The sequence below is a fragment of the Hibiscus syriacus genome, unplaced genomic scaffold (genome assembly GCF_006381635.1).
Source record: "Hibiscus syriacus cultivar Baekdansim isolate YM2019G1 unplaced genomic scaffold, ASM638163v2 tig00008145_pilon, whole genome shotgun sequence".
Classification (NCBI taxonomy): Eukaryota; Viridiplantae; Streptophyta; class Magnoliopsida; order Malvales; family Malvaceae; genus Hibiscus; species Hibiscus syriacus.
The window spans coordinates 569,002-594,060 of record NW_024062153.1 but is presented as its reverse complement, the minus strand read 5'-3'; the positions used below and the strand labels follow the sequence as shown (position 1 = coordinate 594,060).

At 33.3% G+C, this 25,059-nt stretch overlaps 1 pseudogene; it reads right to left on the bottom strand.

The window, feature by feature from the left end:
• Positions 1 to 5,047: 5,047 nt before the first annotated feature.
• On the bottom strand, positions 5,048 to 24,568 carry LOC120201992 (annotated as a pseudogene).
• Between the last annotated feature and the right edge of the window lie 491 nt (positions 24,569 to 25,059).

The window sequence follows — 25,059 nt, the reverse complement described above, 5'->3', positions numbered from 1 at the left end:
ATTAGTGATTTAAGTACAACAATTGTATAATTGATGTACTTAAATGTAATTATGCTTTTGTTGAAGCATTTGAATGAGAATATATTTTAATGCTGGAATTATGAGTATTAAGGATTTAAGTGGTAAAATGGTGAAGGACCATTTTGGGTAAATTGGAAAAGTTGGTTCCAATGTTATAGGAATTATTAAGTATTGAGTATTTTGATAGAAAATGAGTTCAAGTATATTTTGGAGTTATTTTGGAATGTGTTTATGTTAGTACAATACTAACATATGTAATTGTTATGAATTTGTGAATTATACAGATCGTAATTGATTTGTGATCCAAGTAAGTCAAATAGAAAAGGGTTTATTGTGGACAATAGTGAGGCACAAATATTTGGAAAAATTATAAAGTGTCAAGGTGAGTGCAATACATGCATGACAATATACATGGATGTTTTATACATCATCATGAAGACTTGCGATAAGTCGACCTTGTTTATGTTGACATGATATTTATTTCATTTATCATATATTTGATATATTTTAAATATGTCAAAGGTTGAAAATAAAATGCATTGATCACTGATTTTTACATATGATGTTATCATGAACATATATGATTTTTATCATGAATGTTATTTTGGGTATGAACTGCCCCATTGTTAAATATTGATAATATACTTTGCCATGGATGGATCAAATAAAATAGACTGTACGACCAAGTAAGTCATTAAGGGACAGGGTATAGTTGGCATGCCATATAGTCCAACAGCAGGCTGTATATTCGGGAATACACTAAAGGATACCTAGTGTATATGGTGGGCACGACCTTATGTGTCATATTCAGGACTGTACTTAAGGATGGACACGACCTTATGTGTCATACTTGGGATAGCACTATGGTGCTTATATTTGACTCGTGTACCCAGGGTCCTCAGGGTTGTATATTGGGCTATTGTCTATGGTATATGGTTTATGGTTATGGAATAATGGCAAGTGTATTGGTAAAATAAGCTTACGAGCTTATGGTACAAATGGTAAGTATTTTGGTAAAATATGCTTACAAGCTTATGGCATTTTGAATTTGTCATTGAAATTCATGCATGATTTGTATTGCACTGTATATTGTTTTAAATGCCTCACTAAGTTTATACTTAGCGTGTGATGATTTTCACGCGTAGGTAAAAAGCCATTAGTAGAATAAAGAGTTCGAAATGACATCAAGCATCGAGGAGTATATTTCAATATCAATAAGACATCCTATGGTTTAATTTAGTGACATGTAATTTGATAATGTTTAATTTGTTTTGTTGTAGTAATTTAGGGAACCGATACCCCCATTGTTCACTGTTCACTATTCATAAAAAAATCTTTTGAATTAAATTTTTTATAAAGAAACACAATTCATATGATATGATATTTTATAATATCATTTACCATTTTAAGAAAATAAATTTTAAACCGCTTTCAAATTGGAAAATGGTTTTAGAAATTCGGGTGACATCTATAATCTGTATAGGTATAATTATACGGGTTATGGGTGTTACAAGAGCTCTGCCGTGACATCAGACCACCACCATGATTGCTCTAGCGAGCTAGCCTCTCTCAAGGGACTAGCCACTACTCCGAGAAAGCCTGGCTATGGAGGGTACCAGGATGGACGAGGGGAGGAACGATGGAAAAGAGGTACTACATTCACCTTTCTCCAAGCCTTTTTTTAGGGTATATGTCTCTCCACCTTTATGGAGGATATAATGTGCTATTTATAGTATGAATTTCTAGGGTTTAGTGTCATTGAAATTTCCACAACTACCCTTGAATTGACACCCATTCTATGAATAAAATGGAAGATGGAAGTGGTCCTAAATCCTTAACAGAGGTAGGAGTTCATGTTAGGTGCCTTGGAAAGCTGGCCACACGACATCATTAATTTTGTCTCGTAATGCATCAGACTTGCAAGTTAAAACTCGCTGCAACAAAAATTATTCCTCACGGTCATCGTCTTCAGTTCCTTTGGCCCTGGTACAGAATTTTTCTCGGCAAATAAATTCTTCCTCGGTCGTTTCCTATCATATGTATCATCATAGCCAACACACAACCCTTCTCATCAGCAACATCAGTTTAATCAAATAAACTTTGCCGTAGTAAAAACTTATCCACCGCATGCAGCAATGTCCTAAATGCAACTATATGCAACTTAAATGTTATGTCAATGGCTTTTAGACAATCAATAACTTAAGTAAAAAAACTAAAATATAGTTTTTTTATAGAGTTATAACATATATCTTTAGAGTAGTTTGGAGGACCACATACCGTTAGTGGAGTTTGCATAAAACGATAATTTTTAGTCGATCATCGAGATGGCTTCATATGAGGTATTGTATGGGCACAAGTGTAGAACTCCACTATATTGGACGAAGATCGGTGAGGGTAAGATAGTGTGCCCATACTTGATCAGAGAAACCAAAGAGAAAGTTTGATTAATTCAAAGTCGATTGAGAGAAGCCTCAGATAGGCAGAGATCCTATGCATATCTGAAGCGTAAGGATATAGAGTTCTTAGTTGGGTACAATGTGTTGCTCAAGGTTTCCCCATGGAAAAAAGTGATTCTTTTTGGTCGCAAAGAAAGTTGACCCCGCGCTTCATTGGTTATCCTTACCTCCATATTTGAAGCACATCCACAATGTGTTCATTGTATCCATGCTTAGGAGATACTGATATGATCTATCTCGCATCATACATCTAGAGCAGATCGAGGTAAACCAAGACATGACATACGAGGAGGAATCGATAAGAATCTTAGCGAGACATGTAAAAGAGCTAAGGAACAAGAGAATTCCTTTAGTGAAGCTGTTGTGGAGGAACCATGACATTGAGGAAGCAACTTGGGAAACTAGGAGGACATGCAGCTTTAGTATTCTCACATCTTCTATCCAAGTAAATTTCAAGGACAAAATTTTTAATTAGGAGGGGAGACTTGTAACACCCCGAATCCCAAGTTAGAAGCCTTATTTTCTTCTATTTCTTCTTTAGTTGAGCCACATACCTTTCATGAGGTTGCCAAAAGTTCTTTTTGGGTTCAAACTATGAGGACTAGATACAAACCTTATAGTTGAATAACACATGGTATGTGGTTCTTTTCCTCTGAGGAAGACACCTATTGGTTGTAAATGAGTGTATAATATTAAGTATAAGTTCGATGGTGCCATTGAGAAATAAAAAGCATGTCTTGTGGTCAAAGTTTATAATAAGAAGTAAGGGATAGATTATGTTGCTACTTTTTATTCAGTGACTAAAATGGTTACTGTAAGAACTATCCTTGTTGTAGCTTCTATTTTTCAGTGGCCTATTCATCAAATGGATGTTTACAAAGTGTTTTTGTAATAAGATTCGTATGAGGTGGTATACATGTCATTTCTTGAATTCGTTGGTGGAAAGGGGAGCTCACATGAGGAACTGTTTGTAGCTAGGGGAGACCATAATTTGTAGGTTGTAAAAGTCTTTGCATGCATTGAAGGAGTCTCTTAGACAGTGGAACTTGAAGCTCAATGAATCCTTAATATCTGGTGGATATCAATAGAGTAAACATGATTATTCATTGTTCACAAAGCAAAAGGAGCCTAGAATAATAATCTTGCTCATTTATGTTGATGACTTACTAATTACTAAAAGTAATGAGTTGATGATACAAGAGCTTAAGGATTTTTTGAATAACAACTTCAAAATGAAGGACTTCTATGATTTACAATATTTTTTGAGAATTGAAGTCTTAAAAGTTCAAGGAAGGGATACTCTTGAACTAAAGGAAGTATGCCCTAGAGTTAATTGAAGAAACAAGTTTGGGAGGACCACAACTTGCTATTACACCTCTAGAAAAGAATAAAAAAATACAACAATGGTGTATGATGAAAGTAAAGAAGGGAGTGTTAGTCATGTTGTGTTACAAGAAAAAACAGATCATTAAAAGTCATAGAGGTTAATTTGTCTAACTCGTGCAAGGCCATATATCATTTATGATGTTAATCATTTGAGCCAATTTATGCAGCAACCTAAGCAATCTCACTTTGAAGCAGCACTCAAACTTGTAAGGTATATTAAGAGAAATCTAGGGAAGGAGTTTTTTTTTTGAAAACTGCTAATAAATGTCAAATATATACTTTTTGTGACTCGGTTTGGGTAACATGTCTTATGTCAAGGAAGTCTGTAACAGATTTTTGCATTAAACTACGTGAATCATTGATTTCCTAAAAAAAACATAACAAAGTAGTCCATCTGCAGAGGCAAAATACAAGAGTCTGGCTGCCACAAATTCTAAAATTGTTTGAGTGAATTAGTAGAACTTGGTGTTAAAGAATTGCAAGCAACAAGGTGAACTGTGATAGCAAGGCAACATTATAAATTGCTGCTAATCTAGTTTTTCATAAGAGGACTAAACACATGGAGATAGATTGTTATTTTAGAAGAAAAAAGTCCAAGAATTTAGGGGTTGTTTGTTTGCCTCTTAATGGAACCATTTAGCGCTGAATGTTGAACCGTTCAGCATTCAGTGCGTTTGTTTCGCACATCTGAATGATTCAGTGCTGACTGATTCAGCAAAATAATGCTGAATGATTCAGCACAGAAGTACATTCTGAATGATTCAGAGCCATTATCAAACAGCATGTCACATTCAGAGCTAATTCATACAGAGCCTCTGAATTATTCAACATTTGAATCATTCAGCGCTTAATCATTCTAAAGTAACAAACAACCCCTTAGACTGAATATGTAAGCACAAGGGAACAACAGGTTGATATCATGACTAAAGCTCTAGAAAGTCAACATGAATATGTAGTTTCCATGTTAGGGCTCAGAGATATTTTTCAGTCTCGATTTGAGGGGGATTGTTGAGAATTTTTAATTGTTTATTTTGTTATGGTTGTTAGATAGCTGATAGTTTGTTAGCCAAAGATAGTTATTAGTTTCAACTTGTATATAGATGAACTTTTACACATGTTTTGATATATAAAATTGAAGTATTCTTTAAATATCTTTTAACAGTAAATTAACTAGCCTATAGATTTTATGGAATTTGCAGGTCATGGTGGTTAATCTTCTGTTCTTCAGCATGCTGGTCACTTTGATTAGCAAGAAACGAAGCAGTTTTTCACAAGAAGGTGCTACGGCCGAATGAGATGATCTTTCTCTCGAAGCTTCAAACACTTCATATACATATTATTCCGAATATGATTTATCATACATAAATGATTTGATAAGCACTTTCTTAATAATACTAATATTTTATTTGCCTTTCCAAATAAAAAAGAGTTGTTGTACATAAATGATTTGATAAGTTGCAGTGTTTTGATTAGCTGCATCAGAAAATGGATCATAATTGAAATAACCATGTTCTTCTCCATGGAATTCCACGTACTGAATCTTTTTTCCTATGTCACTTAATCTGGTGGCGTAATCCTCAGCCCTGTCTTTCAACAACTCGTTGCGACCCACAACCACCAAGATGGGGTCAAGTTCCACTGCTTCAAGCGTAGGGCTCCATGGCCCAAATGGATTCGCTAAAGGGTGGTCTCTCGTCTCTCCAATCGGCATCGACAGCCTCCAAAACCTTAATAAATAAATAAATCAATGAATAATGTTTACTCCAATTATGATCATAATGACAAAAGTGTTGAACAGTAAGGAGCAATAAAGATGAAGGGGCTTGTGATGGGATGTTGGATGACAATAAATATAGGATTGAGTCAAATGAAACATGCACATAGGAATAAAATCATACCAAACACATTGTCAGGTTGACAAGTTCCCAAAATTTATATACAACTTGACAATCTTTGTAAAGTTTTTTATACCTATCATGATGGATAGAGGATATTAATAATATGTACTCTCATTTTTCTTAAAAACTTAATTTTTATATAATTTAAATATTTTTATACTTTTTATTGTTAATATTTTTTTCATTTAAAATTATATAAGTTTATCTCTTATAGGGTTGTAAATGAGACGAAATAGATAATAAGTTACTCGATATCGGCTCAGTCAAAATTCAATCAACTCTTAAATCGAATAGTTTCGACTCAAGCTCGAATTCTTAATGAGTCTAAATTAGCTACTTGATATCAAACTTGAAAAGCATGTAAGCAAATTGGAAAAAATAATATATTAAACTTTTAGATTTTTAAATTAAATTATCAATAATATTAACATTTATATATTGTTCTTTTAAAAAAATACAACATAATGAGATGAGACATATTGCAAGTTACTCGAGATCGGCTCAGACAAAATTTGATCAACTCTTAAATCAAATCGATTCGACTCAAGCTCGAATTCTTAATGAGTAAAATTAGCTACTTGATATCAGACTTGAAAAGTTTGTAAGCAAATAAAAAAAATAATATATCAAATTTTTAGATTTTTAAATTAAATTATCAATAATATCATCTTTTATATATCGTTATTTTAAAAAATAACATAAGTATTTCATGTACTTAAAGTTCAAGTTCAAGCTTGAGTCTGAGTTTCAACCGAGCTAAGTCTAGGAATATTTCGAGTTCAATTTTTTTTCGAGCTCGAGTCAAACTTTAATTTTTATTTTGAATTCGAGTCAAGTTCACTTTTATACTTTCAGCAATACTCAAACTTAACTCTACTCGTTTCCAACCCTAGCATTCTCCTCTAAAATTTTATAAAGCTCTGAAAAGATTAAAGTGGGCAGGAATGGAAAAGCCTTTCCGAAGATAAGGACAATTGACGAAATTAAAAAGAGCGGGGGGGTGTTTAAGCACTATCTCAATTTGTGGATTTAATTGCATTGGTCAAAACTTTTATAGAACTTGTTTTGAAATAATCTTAATAATCCAATTAAGAAAATAAAAATAAATGTTAATGCGTGGAAAGATCACATGTCAAAAGTTGATTGAGAATTTGATACTTTTGTGGTATAGGTGAGATTGTCTTGCCTTTTTATTGATAAGAACCTCCCACCATATATGCTTGATTGTCCACTGTTTGGACAGGAGGCTTTGTTTCATACGTGGAATTAGTTTATTTTTCATTTTACTTTAAAATAAAACTTAATCAATAACTTTTTATTTATTTATTCGACTGAATATAAATAGAGATGTCGATATTTGAATACTCACAAAACTCAAATACCTATTAATTCAGGTAACAGGATACCCAATTCTTTTTTAAACCGATATTGGAAAAGAAACTTCCATTTTTTTTTACAAAAGCAAAATTTGGATTTTAAACTGCAAAAGCTTTTATCTTATAAACTTGTTAAACTGTTACTTTAGATTTACAATTGAAATAAGTTTATCATGATAATTACTGTGTTTGCAAAAGCCAAATTCGAGTTTAATGTGGGAACTTTTGAGTTAGTAAAATGATATAAAATTAAAATGAAAAAAAATAAAAAGAAAACAGGATATCGGGTAGTCGAGTACACGGTTAAGGCAAATTTTATGATCCGATCTCAACTCGGACACTCGTAAAAAAATCAACAAGTTAGGTACTCAATCAGTAAATTTATGTATTTTCATTATAAATAATAAATAACTTGTAATCAGGTCAATGGGTCTGCTACTTCTAAGCACTCCTAAATATAAGGTAGTATATATATTTAAAGATTCAACCATTTAATAATGAACGCCATACACTCCTACGTATGTAGTGTTCTAATCCAAAGTCTTAAGAGATAAAAATAATCCCTTAACCACTTAGATGGATAATTTTGTTCAATTTCAATAATTTAAATATAACGTACATAAACAACGTGTTTTCTTTCCCTCCAATATGATGCATGCCAAGTAAACTAAATTGTAATTAGAGCGAAATAAAAAGGTTAAAAACAATAATGGACAAGAGGTTTCCTTTAAAAAAAACTTTTTTTATTAATCTCGGGTAAGTACGAAACAATATATGTTCAATGATAACTCTCAACCTTTTGACATTGAACGTTCGCCCTCTGATATCTATGGTGCTCGAACCTGGATCCTAATCTTAAATTCTCATACAATTTATTATTTTTATTGATTATATGTTTTCGTCTTCTAAATTTTATAAATTTATCGCTTAAGATTCTATATTATAATATAAAATCATGTGTTGATTCCTAAATAAAAACAATATTAACTTTTTTTTTGGAATAAGAATGAAGACCATTACAATGGAATATTAATTGTGAATAAAAGTAGGACCATGAAGGTCACAAGTGAGATGAGGTATGATCTCCTGGGGGCTTCCAAATATATGCATGATTGACCATCAGTATTGGTAGTAGATTTGACAAGGGAATCAGCTGCAACATTGGCTTCACGACGAATGAGAATAAAGTCAAGCATCCATGGTTTTGAAATAAGGCTTACAATAGAGCGAACAAGTGATATGGGGCTGGAGTTAGCTGTTGGAGAAGACACTAGTTTAAAAGTTTCCGCACAATCTGTTTGGCATTGAAGACGCTCAATTCCATGGGACCACGCTAGTTGAAGTCCTTCGAAAATGCCTCAGAGTTCAACTTACAAATAAGACGAAATCCCGACCGGTTTATTAAATCCAACAATCCAACCTCCATCCTTATTTCGAATGAGACCACCTGCTGAACCAAGAGAAGAAATATTGTGACCTGCACCGTTAGTGTTGAGGGTGCACCAACGAACAGGCGCAAGTCGCCATTGGACTAGTTCAGGATAAGAATAGACAACACTGATTGAAAGAGAAAGCGTTGTTGTGATGAAATATTGGGACCAATTCTTACTTAGACAGATTAATTGGTTATTGGAGAGGTCCATGCCAACAAAGATGATTGAGTTCCATCACTTCCAAATCTTCCAAACTATAGAAGATAAAATAGTTTTCCAGGGAATATTTGTGCAAGCGAATAACCTATTAGACTCAAGATTCATCAGTAGCCAATCATTAGCATCAAGAGAAAGAAATCCGAGAGGTGTTGCTGGTGAATAACCGATTGCCTTAGAGCAGTAGTGTTATTGCAATCATGCAGAACGTGCATAGTAGATTCATTAGCAGAGCCAAAGATTTGACAGAGCTTATCATTGGTGAGATTCCTTGCGCATCGATTAAGGTTTGTGAGTAAGCGATCTTTATAGGAAAACCAAAGAAAATTCTTAATATGCTCCGGGATGGGCAGACGCCAACGCTTGGACCATTTGACATCTTTGATATCCCAAGAATCTCTGGTAAAGAGATTATAAGTAGATTTCACAGAGAAATCACCATGTTTTCCATGAGACCAAAAACAACGATCATAACCGACATTTGGGTTAGAAGGATGAACATTCAAAATATGTTGAAGTGTAGAGGGGTGAAGAAACTATCGAAGTAAATTCCAATTCCAACTACCGTTCGACAAAACGGGATCACGAACCAGAAGGTTATTGTAGATAGTAGCGCCCTCTTTTTTCCAATAAGAGACGACAGCCAAGTATCGTGCCAGAATCTAGTAATAGAGCCATCGCCTACAGACCAAGAGATTGAATCATAGAAGCTAGACCATACTTTGGATAAGGCTCTCCATAGATGAGAGCAATTCGGTCGGAAGATGGAAGAGGGACAAGTAGAGAGCACCTTGTATTTTTGCCGAAGAAGCTTTATATAGTATCTCTCCGTATCCGATGCAACGACATAACAAAGTTTCATAAGGAAAGCATAATTATGCTGCTGCAACTTTCGAATGCTGATACCTCCATTATTTCTAGGTTGAGATAAGGTAGCCCAATTAACAAGAGGAATGCCTCGAGTTTGATTAGTAGAACCCCAACTAAAATATCAAACCAATTTTACAATGTCATGATAGACTCGAGAAGGGAAGAGGCAAGTTTGCATGAAATAAGTGGAGATGGCCATAAGAAAAGAGTTAGCTAGAGTAATCCGCCCAACAAAAGAGAGGGACCGTGTCGACCACCCCTGGAGTTTCTTTTTAATTTTATCAATAATGAAGGTATAAAGCACACAAGTAGCACACTTATGCATCACCAGCATACCAAGAAGACACCTAAGTTAGAGACTTGCTTAATGCCAAGGCGAGAATAAACTATGTTTGTAGTCTCAATGCTGGTATTGGGCGAGAAATACACATGAGATTTAAGCTTGTTGACTTTGTGACTAGAATAGTGACCAAACTCAGCAAGGATATTATCAATTAAGGTTGCTTGTTCAAAAGCTACCTTAACATACAAAATTAAATCATCTGCAAAGAAAAGATGAGTGATAGGAGGACCTCCTCATACCAGATTAAATGATTTTGTAACGCTTCCAACTCGTATCTGACCCAGATACAAATCCGAAGTGTCACATTAACTTTTCAAACCATTTACTTTTACAAAATAACTGAAATTGAAGTTCAGCTTGAAAAAAACTGAATAATTTACATTAAATACGATCATATGATTTTGCAAAATCGATCAGAGCAAATTTTATTCAAATCTTTATTTACATACCAACTACAAACAGTATCACAAAATTTCATACAATTTAATGATATGATTTTGGAAAGGAGAAGCTGACATGTCTTGTCCATTTTTGCTCCTCTTTCTTCTCGAAACCTACGTGTGAAACAATCACATGCTAAGTCATTGACTTAGTGAGGCATATAAAATGTATAATGGAGACTTAAATACTTAACCATACAAGAACATTTCATACCATCATATCATACAAAATCATATAATATTTCACATAACCAAATGCATACATACACATATATCATCATCAACATTCTTATCGTTATCAATATTTTTATTATTAATTCCTTTTATCATATATCTTGTACTTAACATTAATACACATCCTATAATACATTTCACACAACAAAACACAAAACATAACATACAATTTATTTATGTTATCTCTTTTAATAGCCCATGATATACTTCTGAGAACTGAAGATATGCGAGTGCATTGAGATTGTGCACAAATGCTATCACCACAGCTCGTATAAATTGCACTGAGTTCCATATATAATTGTCCCGAATGGCCACATATATGTCTCGATGGACCGCATAGAATTGTCCCGAAGGACCATATATATGTCTCGAAGGACCGCGTAGAACCCTCGACTCTTGGCATGCCAACTATACCCTTAGCTTCCATCTCACATACTATGAGCTTTATCATTTACATAATTTATTCTCTTTATTTCACATAGTCAAGAAATCATATAAATCATGTCTCATAGCATATAGCACACGTACATGTAATCACATAGATTGTATTATATAACTTAAACCACACTGGCATTTAATCACATAACTTATTATCTCATAGCTCATGTCAATCTTTCATATAGTCACTTAGATCATTTCTATATAACTTATATCTTGATCTCTTATGTTCACATATAACGTGTAATATATAGAATAACATCTAAACTTATACATATACTTATGTACACATTTTCATATAGTCCGTATATTAATGCAATATAGTTTATCTCACTATTTTACATAATCACTTATATCATATTAATTATATACTAGTTTCATATATTCAATTAGTTCAGCTTCACATAGCTTGTTATATAGGCATGTATTCTCACAACTTATTATCACATAGCTCCTATAACAATTCTCATATGGTTTCATAAACCTTTACCATATATCTCATATCACATAGGAATTTCACAAGACTTATATCATAGGTTCATTTAAACACCTAAATCCTCCCTATATATCTTATCTTACATGTTCATATAATCACTTATTTCAATATCTCTTAGCTTATATCTTATTATCATATTATTATATAGGTCAATGCTACTTAGCTTATTTCACTTCGATTTAATCACATAAATCCATTATACCAATTCACATATATCTAATTCCTATAACTTATACCTTGTTATCATATATTTACCTAGATCTTTATCACACAAGATAACATATAATACATTGTTCATAACTAACAATGCATATAACACATAAACATGTATTTATGTACATAAATAGAAAGGACACAAACAATATACTTGCATTCCTAAAATCATACAATCAAAACATTGGAAATAGACTCATCGCAAGTCTTGTTTCCATAACACCATATACAATATAATATGCACTCACATTAGCCTCACTAGTCCAAGAAACACACTTATATCCTTCTTGATCGATCTTAACTCGTTGAACCTTCTGGTACTTGCTTTCGTTTGATATCTACACGATACATATAATCGATATGAATATCTTAATTTGAATCACTATTAATCAATCTTCTATAACATAAGCTATAAAAAGTACTTAATTCACAATTTCCATATGAGTAGTATTGGTACCCAAAGTACAGTACCGATACTTCTACCCTCTGATATCGATACTATACTTCAGTATCGATACTCAATTTAAATTCTGGAATTCCTCTTTAAAATGGTACCGATACTTGCTCACTGGTATCGATCCCTTAGTATCGATACTAATCCTTTGGTATCGACACTTCTTGAATAATTTATCAACTTTTTGCTTATGGTATCTGTCGTAATCGTTTTTCACCCGGAGGAAAAAAAACCGACATCGACTCGGGGGTTTTCTATTTGAAAATTATTTCGAAATATGAGGAGTCGCCACCAATCATTTAAGGTAGATTGGAACACCATAAAAACCGGATGTTTTTAATAAAACATTTTTGTTTTTATCAAAATACCGGGTTTGAAGGTCTGCGAAAATCCAGAAATAAGGTTCGGGAGTCGGTTACACGTGGGGAAGGATTAGCACCCCCACAAGCGCCCAAAAATTGGTACCCAGTTGATTACCCTATATTTAAAATTAGAAATTTGGAGTTCGATATTTATTTAATTTAAAAATCATTAAGGATGCAAAGTTAAAAAGGGTATTCGTTTATCAAGACCGATAGCATTCGCCCCCGAGCGTAAATGCGGGAGATCAGCTATTGTGCCTAATAACCGAATATTACCTCATTTTTAGAAAACATGATGTGGTTTTGAAAAGGATGTCGACTTATTCAAGGAATTACCAGTAGTCACCCCCTGAGCACGATCGCGGGAGATATACTATTAATTCCTTAATAAGTGAAGAGTGCCTTAGATTTGTAAAAACAATGCAATCAAACAAAATTTTATTTGTCCTAATTAAACTAAAAATAAATTAAGACTTTTTCTAACTTAAAGTGTCAAATTATGAAAATTAAAGAACCTAGGGGCTCAAATCTAAAATGTAGGTTTTAGTATTAATCTTATTTGATTTTAATTTGATTTATGATCCAAAAAAACATATAAATTTTTCAATATTCAAAAGTGAAATCGATTAAATTAAAATTACCCAGCCTGTTAGAAAGATAAAGAATGATCGATTATTTAAAAATATTGAGACAAAATTTTAGATAAGTTCTAACTACCTTTTCTCGAAAAATTTAAATAATTGAATGTTTCATTTTCTTTCGTTCCCAAATTTTAAAGCATTGAATCGTTTTTTTTTATGTCACTAAAGAGATGCACTTCTAATTTAAAATCGTAAAATGCGGATATCTAATAAATTAAACTTAAAACAATTTTAAATTAAAATAGTATTACCCTTAATCCGATTATGTAATAATGTCGAGTTATGCGCATAAAGATATCATACATCATAAATTTAAGATACATGGAGTTAAATCTACGTGTTAATAATAAAATAAATTCACTATATTTTACACATTAAATCGGTCAATATAATTAAAGGGCATAAACACATTATGTGCGAATGATTATTATCTATTATGCAAAATACTTATATGGCATACATATATATAATATTACATTACATATGAATTCATGAGATGCAAAATACGTAAATAAAACAAGTGCAATGGTACCCTACGTCTGTCGGTTTTTTAACTTATGGGAAAAGGAAAATCCACTGACATGATGCAAAATCCATGCCCATGTGTGGTCCGACCGTGGCCTACAAAAGCAATAATAATATTAATAATAATAATAATATTTAGGAAAGAAAAAACGAGTGTCAACAGTATTAATACTGTTCATCCAGTATCGATACCCATATCCAAATATCATCCATTTCCTCTTGGAAGTATCGGTACTTAAATCTTCCTTTTTAACCACTTCTTAAACCTTTAAACTATAGTTGAACCCCAACTATCCAGATTTTTCTCTCTTTTCCTCCTCATTCTCCACGTGTTTTATATCCTATAAAAGAAAGGATAAAAATCTTTCTTATGAAAAGACCGTAATATCCTTCCACTAATCCAAATTTGATATCAAATCCTACACAAAATTCCAAATTAAATCCCTAAACTTTTCAAGATATTCCAATCAGACCATTAAGTTTTGAATTCTTACATTTTGGTCACTGACCCGATTTTTGGGATGTTACAATTCTTTCCCCTTAAGAAAATCCATCCTTGATTTTTCACTTCATAAAGAGATGGAGAATTGTTTACACACATCCTATTCACATTCTCATGTTGCTTTCACTACTTTATGATTTCTCCACAAAATTTTAACCCATGTAATTGTCTTATTCCTGAGCTGTTAAACTTCATATGCCAAAATTTTGCACAAGTTCATCCTCATAGATCAAATCAGATTAAATTTCTATGATCCAATTTGTCTGTACAAAATCTTAATATTTCAACTCAAACCAAGTTAATGGTGTTCAACATTTCTTTTATACAGAACTTCACAAAACTTCACTTAAAACTATTTTGATATATTTCTTAACTTGCTAACATACCACTTGTTACAAACAACCCTAAGGATAACTCTTTCTCTTGTTACATCAATCACTGCTTTAACATTTCGCAGTTGCATTTAATAACTTGTATTCGATTTCCAAGAAATTCAATCCATTTCCTATCTTTACAGTCCTTCGATTCTACACTTACTTTTGACCTTTAGAAAATCCATATATATATAACGTCATCCACCATGTAAACAATAGTGTTCTATTAATACAGTAACCTCAATCATTGTCAACTCAAAATCATGAGCTAGTTGATTTCTTTCATCATTCTCAAATCGCTTTGCAACATAAACTAAACCTTTATTCTTGTACCCTCTTCATCCAAATTACAATACACATATTCTTTTTCAAATTTTACTTATGCTAATCTTGAAGTTAATGTTAAAAATTCTTTTTATCATCTCAAAAGTAACATTCATGTCTTTATCAGCTTTATCAGAGAAAATTATAATCCTTATCTCTATGATTACATTTACATGACCAAGAAGCATAACCTTAAATAATTCCATGTCACACATAGATAACTTAGTCTGACATTTCCTTCTAATCTTTTAAACTCTATTATACTCACCCCTTACCTAACCTCTTTAAAGCCTGAATAATCTATTTAAACTAACTATCTGTCTATACATGGATACAAATGCTACTATTATCTCGAATTCCCGAGACCTTATTCAAAGATTACCTCCACTTTGGGATAACCTTAAATCTTTATCAAATATAATTCAGACATATACCAAAGTTATAATCTACACCTCATTACAACCCTTTACACACTTGATCCTTTAAATTCCATCATTGAATTCCTTACTTATTTATTCATTCACAAATCAAAATCTCCTTACAACATAAGTCATGTCTTTTTCTTCATAATTCAATACCCTTCTCATATCACTTATACTCATCTCTAATTACCAATCTTTATCACATCTTCATAATCTTGGTAGTAAACACTATTTACACATAACCTTATTCTTTATCATTTCTTATACTTGTATTTTCTCCACTTGATTCATCAAGTACCATATTCAAATACTCACTTAATCCATTTAAAATACATCTTCTACTTTAATTTACATAATTTTTAATAGAACTTTTACTCTAATTCACAAAGTTTATCTTTACACGTGACTTATTATCAATTAACCATTCTTAATTCCTTATTCCATCTTCCATCACCATACCCTCCTAATTGAGTCTATTGGGCTCTCATTGGATTTGTTCCTCTGGTGGAGAATACAACTAATTCAAACCTAGTCTAAAGTTGAAAACCAGAATCTCTGCCCCTCTTTGATATTATTGAACTCTATGAAGCACCATCTCTCTTAATCTTCTGGATTTTCTTCTCCATATTCCTCATTCTAAGCTCTCTCTAAACCTTTAGCACGATTAAACACTTCTTGAAAAAGGAATAGTTTCAAAATCAGCAACACTCTTTTAATTTAGGACGCAACCCTCAACATCCAATCACATAAATCCCTTTTCAATCAGAATTAACTCAACAACAAATCTACTTAGCTTATTAAACTCACATTCATACTCATACACAATGTAATTCCTTTATTTTAAGCTCATAAATTCTAGCTTCATTTGTCTTATAAACTGATCACCAATGTACTTATTCTCAACCTCTTCTATAAAAAAATAACCACGTCACTTGATCTTTTAACATTTTCATTGTGACATTTGTCCACCATACTCTAGCTTACCCACGTAATAACAATACTACTCCATCTAAATTTTCCACTTCATAACAGTGAAAACCTTCTAACATTATCTTCACATTAATTAATCAAAGGTCCGCTGCAACAGGACCTTCCTCAACTTCACCTTTGAACTCGGGTGCTCCTAACCTTTTTAACTCTTTCAGTTCTCTCCTTCTAAGAATTGAAGGAATATGAGATTGTAAACATACTAAAATAGCATTCCACATTCTAAAAACATCCCTAAATCTTGTACAGGCACTCCCAGAAGTGTTATCTTTTCACTCTGCCTTGTCAGGGCAGGTGAATTGCTATAACCTTCAGGTCTATTGCTTCCCACTTCACTTCGGAAACTCCCATAGTCAAACATCTAATATGACCTAACAATTCAACTCTATTAACAAGACAACACACTTCTTACACTATCATATCAGAAATTTTCCACTTTTTGTTGGCATGTACACATTGTAAAACACATTTGACTTTGGTTTAAGCCTATAATCGGCTAAACCTTAGCTCTGATACCATTAAATGTAACACCCCAACCTATATCCAACCCGGATACAAGTATGAGGTGTCACATTATTTTTCGAACCATTTACTTTTAAGAAATAACTGAAATTCAAGTTCACCTTGAAAATAAAACTGAGTAATTTACATTAAATACAATCATATGAATTTACAAAATCGATCAGAGCAAATTTTATTCAAATCTTTATTTACATACCAACTAGAAATAATATCACAAAATTTCATACAATTTAATACTTTTATGATCTGATCTTTGGAAAGGAGAAGTTGACCTGTCTTGTTCATATTTGCTCCTCTTTCTTCTCGGAACCTACGTGTGAAACACTCACACGCTAAGTCGTTGACTTAGTAAGGCATATAAAACGTTTAATGGAAACTTAAATACTTAACCATACAAGAACATTTCATACCATCATATCATACAAAATCATATAATATTTCACATAACCAAATGCATACATACACATATATCAACATCAATATTCTTATCATTATCAATATTTTTATCATTAAATCCTTTTATCATATAATCATCTACTTAACATTTATACACATCATATGATACATTTCACATAAAAAAACATAACATAAAATACAATTTATTTATGTTATCTTTTTTAATAGCCCATGGTACAATTCTGAGAACTAAAGATATGTGAGTGCATTGAGATTGTGCACAAATGTTGTCACCACAACAAGTATAAATTGCACTGAGTGCCATATAGAATTGTTCCGAAGGACCACATATATGTCCCGAAAGACCATGTAGAATTGTTCCGAATGACCATATATATGTCTCGAAGGACTGCGTAGAACCCTCGACTCTTGGCATGCCAACTATACCCTTAGCTCCCATCTCACATACTATGTGCTTTATCATTTACATAATTTATTCTCTTTATTTCACATTTTCAAGAAATCATATAAATCATGTCTCATAGAATATATCACATGTACATGTAATCACATATATTGTATCATATAACTTAAACCACATAGGCATGTAATCACATAGATTATTATCTCATAGCTCATGTCACTCTTTCATATAGTCACTTAGATCATTTCCATATAAATTATATCTTGATCTCTTATATTCATATATAACATGTAATATATAGAATAACATATAAGCTTATACATATACTTATGTACAAATTTTCATATAGTCCGTATATTAATGCAATATAGCTTATCTCACATTTTTACATAATCACTTATATCACATTAATTATATACTAGTTTCATATATTCACTTAGTTTAGCTTCACATAGCTTGTTATATAGGCATGTATTCTCACAACTTATTATCACATAGCTCCTGTAACAATTCTCATATGGTGTCATAAATCTTTACCATATATCTCATATCACATAGGAATTTCACAAGACTTATATTATAGGTTCATTTAAACACCTAAATCCTCCCCATATAGCTTATCATACATGTTCATATAATCACTTATTTCAATATCTCTTAGCTTATATCTTATTATCATATTATTATATAGGTCAATGCTACTTAGCTTATTTCACTTCCATTTAATCACATAAATTCATTATACCAATTCACATAGATCTAATTCCTATGACTTATACCTTATTATGATATATTCACCTGGATCATTATCACACAAGATAACATATAATACATAGTTCATAACTAACAATGCATATAACACATAAACATGTATTTATGTACACAAATAGAAAGCATATAAACAATATATTTGCATTCCTAAAATCAAACAATCAAAACATTGGAAATAGACTCATCGCAAGTCTTATTTCCATAACACCATATACAATATAATATGCACTCACCTTAGCCTCATTATTCCAAGCAACACACTTATCTCTTTCTTGATCGATCTTATCTCATTGGCTCATCTGGTACTTGCTTTCGTTTGATATCTACACGATATATATAATCGATATGAATATCTTAATTTGAATCACTATTAATCATTCGTATATAACATAAGCTAGAAAAGTACTTAATTCAAAATTTCCGTATGAGTAGTATCGGTACCCAATGTACAGTATCGATACTTCTACCCTATGGTATCAATACTATACTTCAGTACTGATACCCAATTTAAATTCTGAAATTCGTCTTTAAAATGGTACTGATACTTTCTCACTGGTATCGATACACTTAGTATTAATAATACTCCTTTGGTATCGATAATTCTTGAATAATTTATCAACTTTTTGCTTATGGCATCGATAATATTCATCTAGTATCGATACCCATACCCAAATATCATCAATTTTCTATTAGAAGTATCGATACTGAATTAATAATACCGATACCCCTTGCCCAAAATTTTCTTATTTTAGCTCAAAAATTAAGTAAACTTACTTAAATCTTCCTCTTTAACCTCTTCTTAAACCTTTAAACTATAGTATAGTTATTAAAACTAACTTATAACACCTTAACACACTTTAACATCCAAATTTCCCATTGAACACTTAGATCCAAAAATCATACCAATTATTCAACATGTTATAAAGCCCTTTGTAATACTTTAGATTTCGTAATTCAGCTCATGACAAGTCAAATTTAACCTCAACCTTCATTTACAAACTCTTTCTCAACAATTCACTTTAAAACCCCTTATATTCAATATCTCATAATTTGTAATTCCTTTAGTTTCTACTTCTCTTTTAGCTTCCTTAAGATTTCTTAACACTCCGAGGATCAAAACTAATTCTAAAATGAAAAGAATATTAAATTGAGATCAACTTACCTTATTCATGTAGTCACGAGAAGAGAAAAAGATAGTTGAACCCCAACTATCCAGATTTTTCTTTCACTTTTCCTCCCCATTCTCCACGTGTTTTATATCTCATAAAAGGAAAGATAAAAATATTTCTTATGAAAAGATCATAATATCCTTCCACTAATCCAAATTTGATATCAAATCCTACACAAAATTCTAAAATAAATCCTTAAACTTTTCAAGATATTTCAATCAAACCACTAAGTTTTGAGTTCTTACATTTTGGTCACTGACCCAATTTTTGGGATGTTACATATATCTAAGCACCCTCCTAGGAAGCAAGCTTGATTCGATGACCAAACCTTTTCATCGTAAGAACAAAAAGATAAGGAGAGATTGAATCACTTTACCGAACTCCACAATGAGGTTTAAATTATGAACTTAGACCTCCATTAAACTGAATCTACATGGAAGAGGAAGAAATACAATGCAAAATGAGACGAGTAATAGTTGGGGAAAAGGCAGATTCATAAAGTGTATTGGCTATAAAGTCCCAACGCAGGCGATCAAACGCTTTTTCTAAGTCCACCTTAATCGCCATCCAACCATCTTTATCTTTCTTAGATTTCATATAATGAATGGCCTCCTGATTGATAATAATATTCTACGAGATGCTTCGACCATGAATAAAGCTTGACTGGTTAGGAGCAACAAGATGAGGCATAACGTGTTGGAGCAAGGATCTTAGTGATAAGCTTGTATAAGACCGTACAAAGACTGATGGGTCGAAAGTCCTTGAAGCTAGAAGGGCTTAGAACTTTGGGGATAAGAACTAGGATCGTTATGTTCAATAAAGGATTAATGTCACTTCCTGAGAAAATATTTTGGATCATAGAACAAATCGAAGCACCAACAATGTCCCAATACGTTTGATAAAAATGTGCGTGTAAACCATCTGCTCCTGGGATTTAAGTGGAGCCATAGCAAATAAGGCTTCTTTTATTTCCATGGGATTAGGCAAATTGTCAAGATGTTGCGTGTCTTCAAGAGGCAGAACTGGAAAAAAAAAAACCAAAAATGGGGAAAGTGCCATTAACATCACCATCAAGAGAAAAAAGCTTCTAAAAATAGGTGTTAGCTTCTTGCCGAAGAACAGTAGGGTCTGAACACCAATCTCCAATAGAATTTTGAAGAGAATAAATCTGGTTAATCCTCTTGTTGATAATAGCTTTTTTATGAAAATAAATAGTGTTCCTATCACCAAAGTTAATCCAATCCGAACGAGATTTTTGCTTCCATAAAATCTCTTCTTGATCGAGGATTAATTCCAGTTCAGCTTGGAGTTGAGTCTCAAGAAGAGAGAGGTAAGAGCTTTATTTTTATCTAAAAAACGTTGAATACCCCGAACACTAGACATAACATTTCGCTTACGATGAGAAAATTAACCAAAAATAGAGCACTTTCAGGCATCAGCGACAACACTGAACTTAAAAATAGTACCAGTTATTGGGAGGGAAGAGTCCCGATTATCAAGAAAAAATTTATGAAAATCTTTATGGAGGGTCCAGCTAGCAAAGTAGTGAAAATGGCATTGCTGTGACTTATTAGGGTGATGACCAATAGATAATAAGAGAGGTCGATGTTCAGACTTCATCCGAAGAAGATGGTAAACCAATGTGTTAGGATAAGCTTCAAGCCATTGTTAATTGCATAAGCAACGATCAAGATGGATTGCACAATGTCTTCTATACCAAGTGAAGTCAGGCCCTTGGTACCCAAGATCATGGAGGCCTGAGTCAAAAACAACATTGATGAAATCTTGATCGGAGGAAAGAGTGTTTATGCAACTTTTTCGATCATTAGGAGACAAAGAAGCATTGGAATCGCCAAGAATAATCCAAGGCTCAGAAATATGATTGGAGAGGAAGTGAAGATACGACCAGATAGCCTTTCTCTTTGTGGGATTTGGGCTTGCATAGACGAAAGTAACAAGGGCAAAATGATTGTTGGACAAACGGTGGATCCGGCAATGAATGACTTGAAAATGACTGAAGAGAACATCAACCTAAATATGATCATACCAAAATATCCAAATACCACCAGAAAAACCATCAGCTTCAACTCTGAAAGAATTCAAAAACTTGAGTTGAGCAATAGCTCTATCAGCATTGTAATTGCTTATATGGGTTTCAACAAAACCCACAACATCCGGAGAATGATCACGTAGGTAAGGGCAGGTAACAAGGTTAAGGTTTCGGTGACCACAGCCTTGAGCGTTCCACATAAAAATGTTAAAATGCATGAATAAAAAATGATAAAGAAAATAGGCAGAGAAGCCCATTATTCCATCATGGCCTCGGGGCCATTTCTAGTTATAGAAGGAACTAAAGTTTTGATTGGGATACGGGGATTATCTCCATCCGATAACTTCACAGTGTAATGTTTGTTAGGGTCAAGATTCTCACCCGATTTTGTGCGTGACATTTTGGAGGAAGAAGCTTCACTAGGTAAAGTACGTGATCCTTGCATGGGATTTTTAATTAATGCATGTGGCCTTGCAAGTTTGACTCCAAGGTTATATTATTTCCTGGAAGCGTGAGGGACAACTGGAGCTTTTTTTAGGAATTGCTGGAGCCTTGCCCTTAGATTTACCTTTATCTAAATGAGAAATATTAGGATCATTAATTGAAGAAATCATGGGATCTGATTGGGACGTAGGTGGCATGGCTGACTCTTCTTCAATCACCCGAGAATCTGGGAAAAGTTCCTGATTGTTTAAATCTGGGATTTGTTTTTCATATAATGGGGTGAGATTCCTGGACCACTTGTTTTGCGAAATTTAGATTCCCGAAGATACACTTTTTCCTTTCCACAAGCATCCAAGGTCCGAAAACTTCATCCTGAATAGGGGTTTTAGTAACCGGAGACGGGGGTGGAGGACCTTCAGTCACCGGTTGGACATTTTCCTGGGCAGAGAGCTGTGGACAAAGATCTTTATGGTGACCATATATGCCACAGTGAAAGCAGACAATAGGTAATGATTCAAACTCAATAATTTGGAGACGACCATTGATGAGAAGCTTGAATACCAAAGACTGATGAAGATTGAGACTAACAGCTAAACGCCCCCTGCAACCATTATCCATTTGGAAATCAATTTTAACCACAGAGCCTGCCTGATTTCCAATAGCTTCGATGAAACTTCTTTTGTAAAGAATAACCGGAAGACCGGGTAATCGGATCCATGCCATGAGACAACTAGGATAAGCTTGAGTCGGCTGGAAGTCAATAGACAATGGTTCAACTGTTAAGTAGTGCCCAAAAATGGTCTAAGGTCCTTTAGTGAGCACCTTAAGATAATCACCATGATCACTGAATTTCACGAGAAAAAATCATTCTCAATATATCAATAAGTTTTAGGGGATGAGAGGGTTTCCAAATACCGTATATACGATTATGAAAGGTGTTGTACCCAACTCTTCGTCTAAGAACTTTGACTACGAGCGTTAAGTCCATACTTTTAACAGTAAGAGATTGGACTCGCTCAGAAAAGTCTATGGTGGGAATACCATTAGAGGAACCAATAGTGACATCATCGTCAAGAAGTTCAATATCATCATCATCTAGATCAACGCTTTTAGAACCAGGTTGGGAAACATTGGACTTTGTCATAATATCCTTATAGGAGATAGCAGGTGGAGAGCCATCACACTCGATTGGCGAAGGAGTGGCATCTCGAGCAATGACAGATGGGTCAAGCGGATCTTCATCTCTTCGCCTTTGCTTTTTGGGCAGCCTGGGGTCAACGCTTGAAGCTTCATAGAGTTTTTCCATCAATATTAACCTTGAAAAGATGTAGCAAAAATAACATTAAAAAGTTGAGTTTGAATACATTTAAACTTATTTATTTCCAAATTTAAAATTATGAATAGAAATAGAGATTGTATAAAAAATTATCAGTAAACTATTATTTCTTTTGTTGTATAATTTATGTCTTATATTGGTTATATATATAGTTTTAGAAAAAATATTTGACCTCGTGAAATGATAAAATTATCTATAGATTTAATATATTTATTTTGATATGTGTAAAAAAAATATGATATACATAGATAAAAAAGAATATTATTGTTTGTTGACTTTTTTTAATAAGATATTTTGAATAAAATAATTAAAAAAATTAAAAGAGAGAGATTTATTGAGACAAGAGAATGTTAAAATGGTATAATAAAAAAATCACATTACCTGTCAAATATATCAAGATTCAACAAAGCCTCGCTAGGCCCCGACTCCGACTTGGTCCTCACTACCCCACCAAAAAACGGTGCCAACAACACATAGCCTCGTGCTCGAACTGGAGCCATCTCGCTCGAACCAGCACCGAACCTAACTGCCAAATGATGTGCAATATTCCCGCCTGACGAATCACCCAACACAAAAAGCTGGTCAAACCCAACCTCCCCACTGTTCAACCATGCATCCCTACTACCGTTTTCACTCAAAGCTTGACTTTGCATCCACTTCATGGCACAGGATGCATCATCCATTGCCGCCGGCAGCAATTACGACCGCGTCAAGTCCCGACGCTAGGCATAGGCATGAATTATGGCAGGTAGGCGACGTGCGAGAGCCTAGAAAAAACCACCACCATGAATGAAAACGACGATGGGGAGCTTGCGAAAATTAGACGCTGATTGAGGCTTGTAAATTGGAAGATGAAGGCTATGGTTTTTGTCAAACATGACGTCTTTGAAATCCACTGAATTCTCATGGTCGATTACAGGCATGTTGAATTGTATGTTTTTGGACCTGAAAACGGTGCCGTCGTTCAACACTTGGAGGACTCCCATGCAATCTTCCACTATATGAGGAAATGAACCCATGGAGTTTTGATTTTCCTTTTGAGAAGTTGAATTGTTTGGGTGAAGATGGTTGGCAATGGTGGGGTATATATAGAGAAAGAGGGGAAGGGGATGAAAGTGGAGAAACTGTAGAATTAAAAGGGGTGATGGTGTAAATTCAATGGATATTAATGGAGGGGTGGTTCCACATGATTTCATGGTCATTGCTTCATATTATTGTATTTTTTAATGTAGACCACATATATGCTTGGGTAGCTCTTGTAATGTTTATTTGGAATCGAAATTTGTCACAGCTTCGGCTCTGTTTGGTGTTTTTGTCCACGAATTAATTCTATTGCATGATAATAAAATAAGAGTGTCGAAACTGTTTTCCGAAAGGGAAAAAAAGGGGTTTCATTTCAATATAATTCGATGACCGGTTAAAATAAAACGTAGTTTGAGGAGTCTTCACAATCTTTGATTAGGGTATGATTGGGCATCAAAAAAGTATTTTTCATTATAAAAAAACATTTGTTTTAATTAAAACAATAAATTTGTA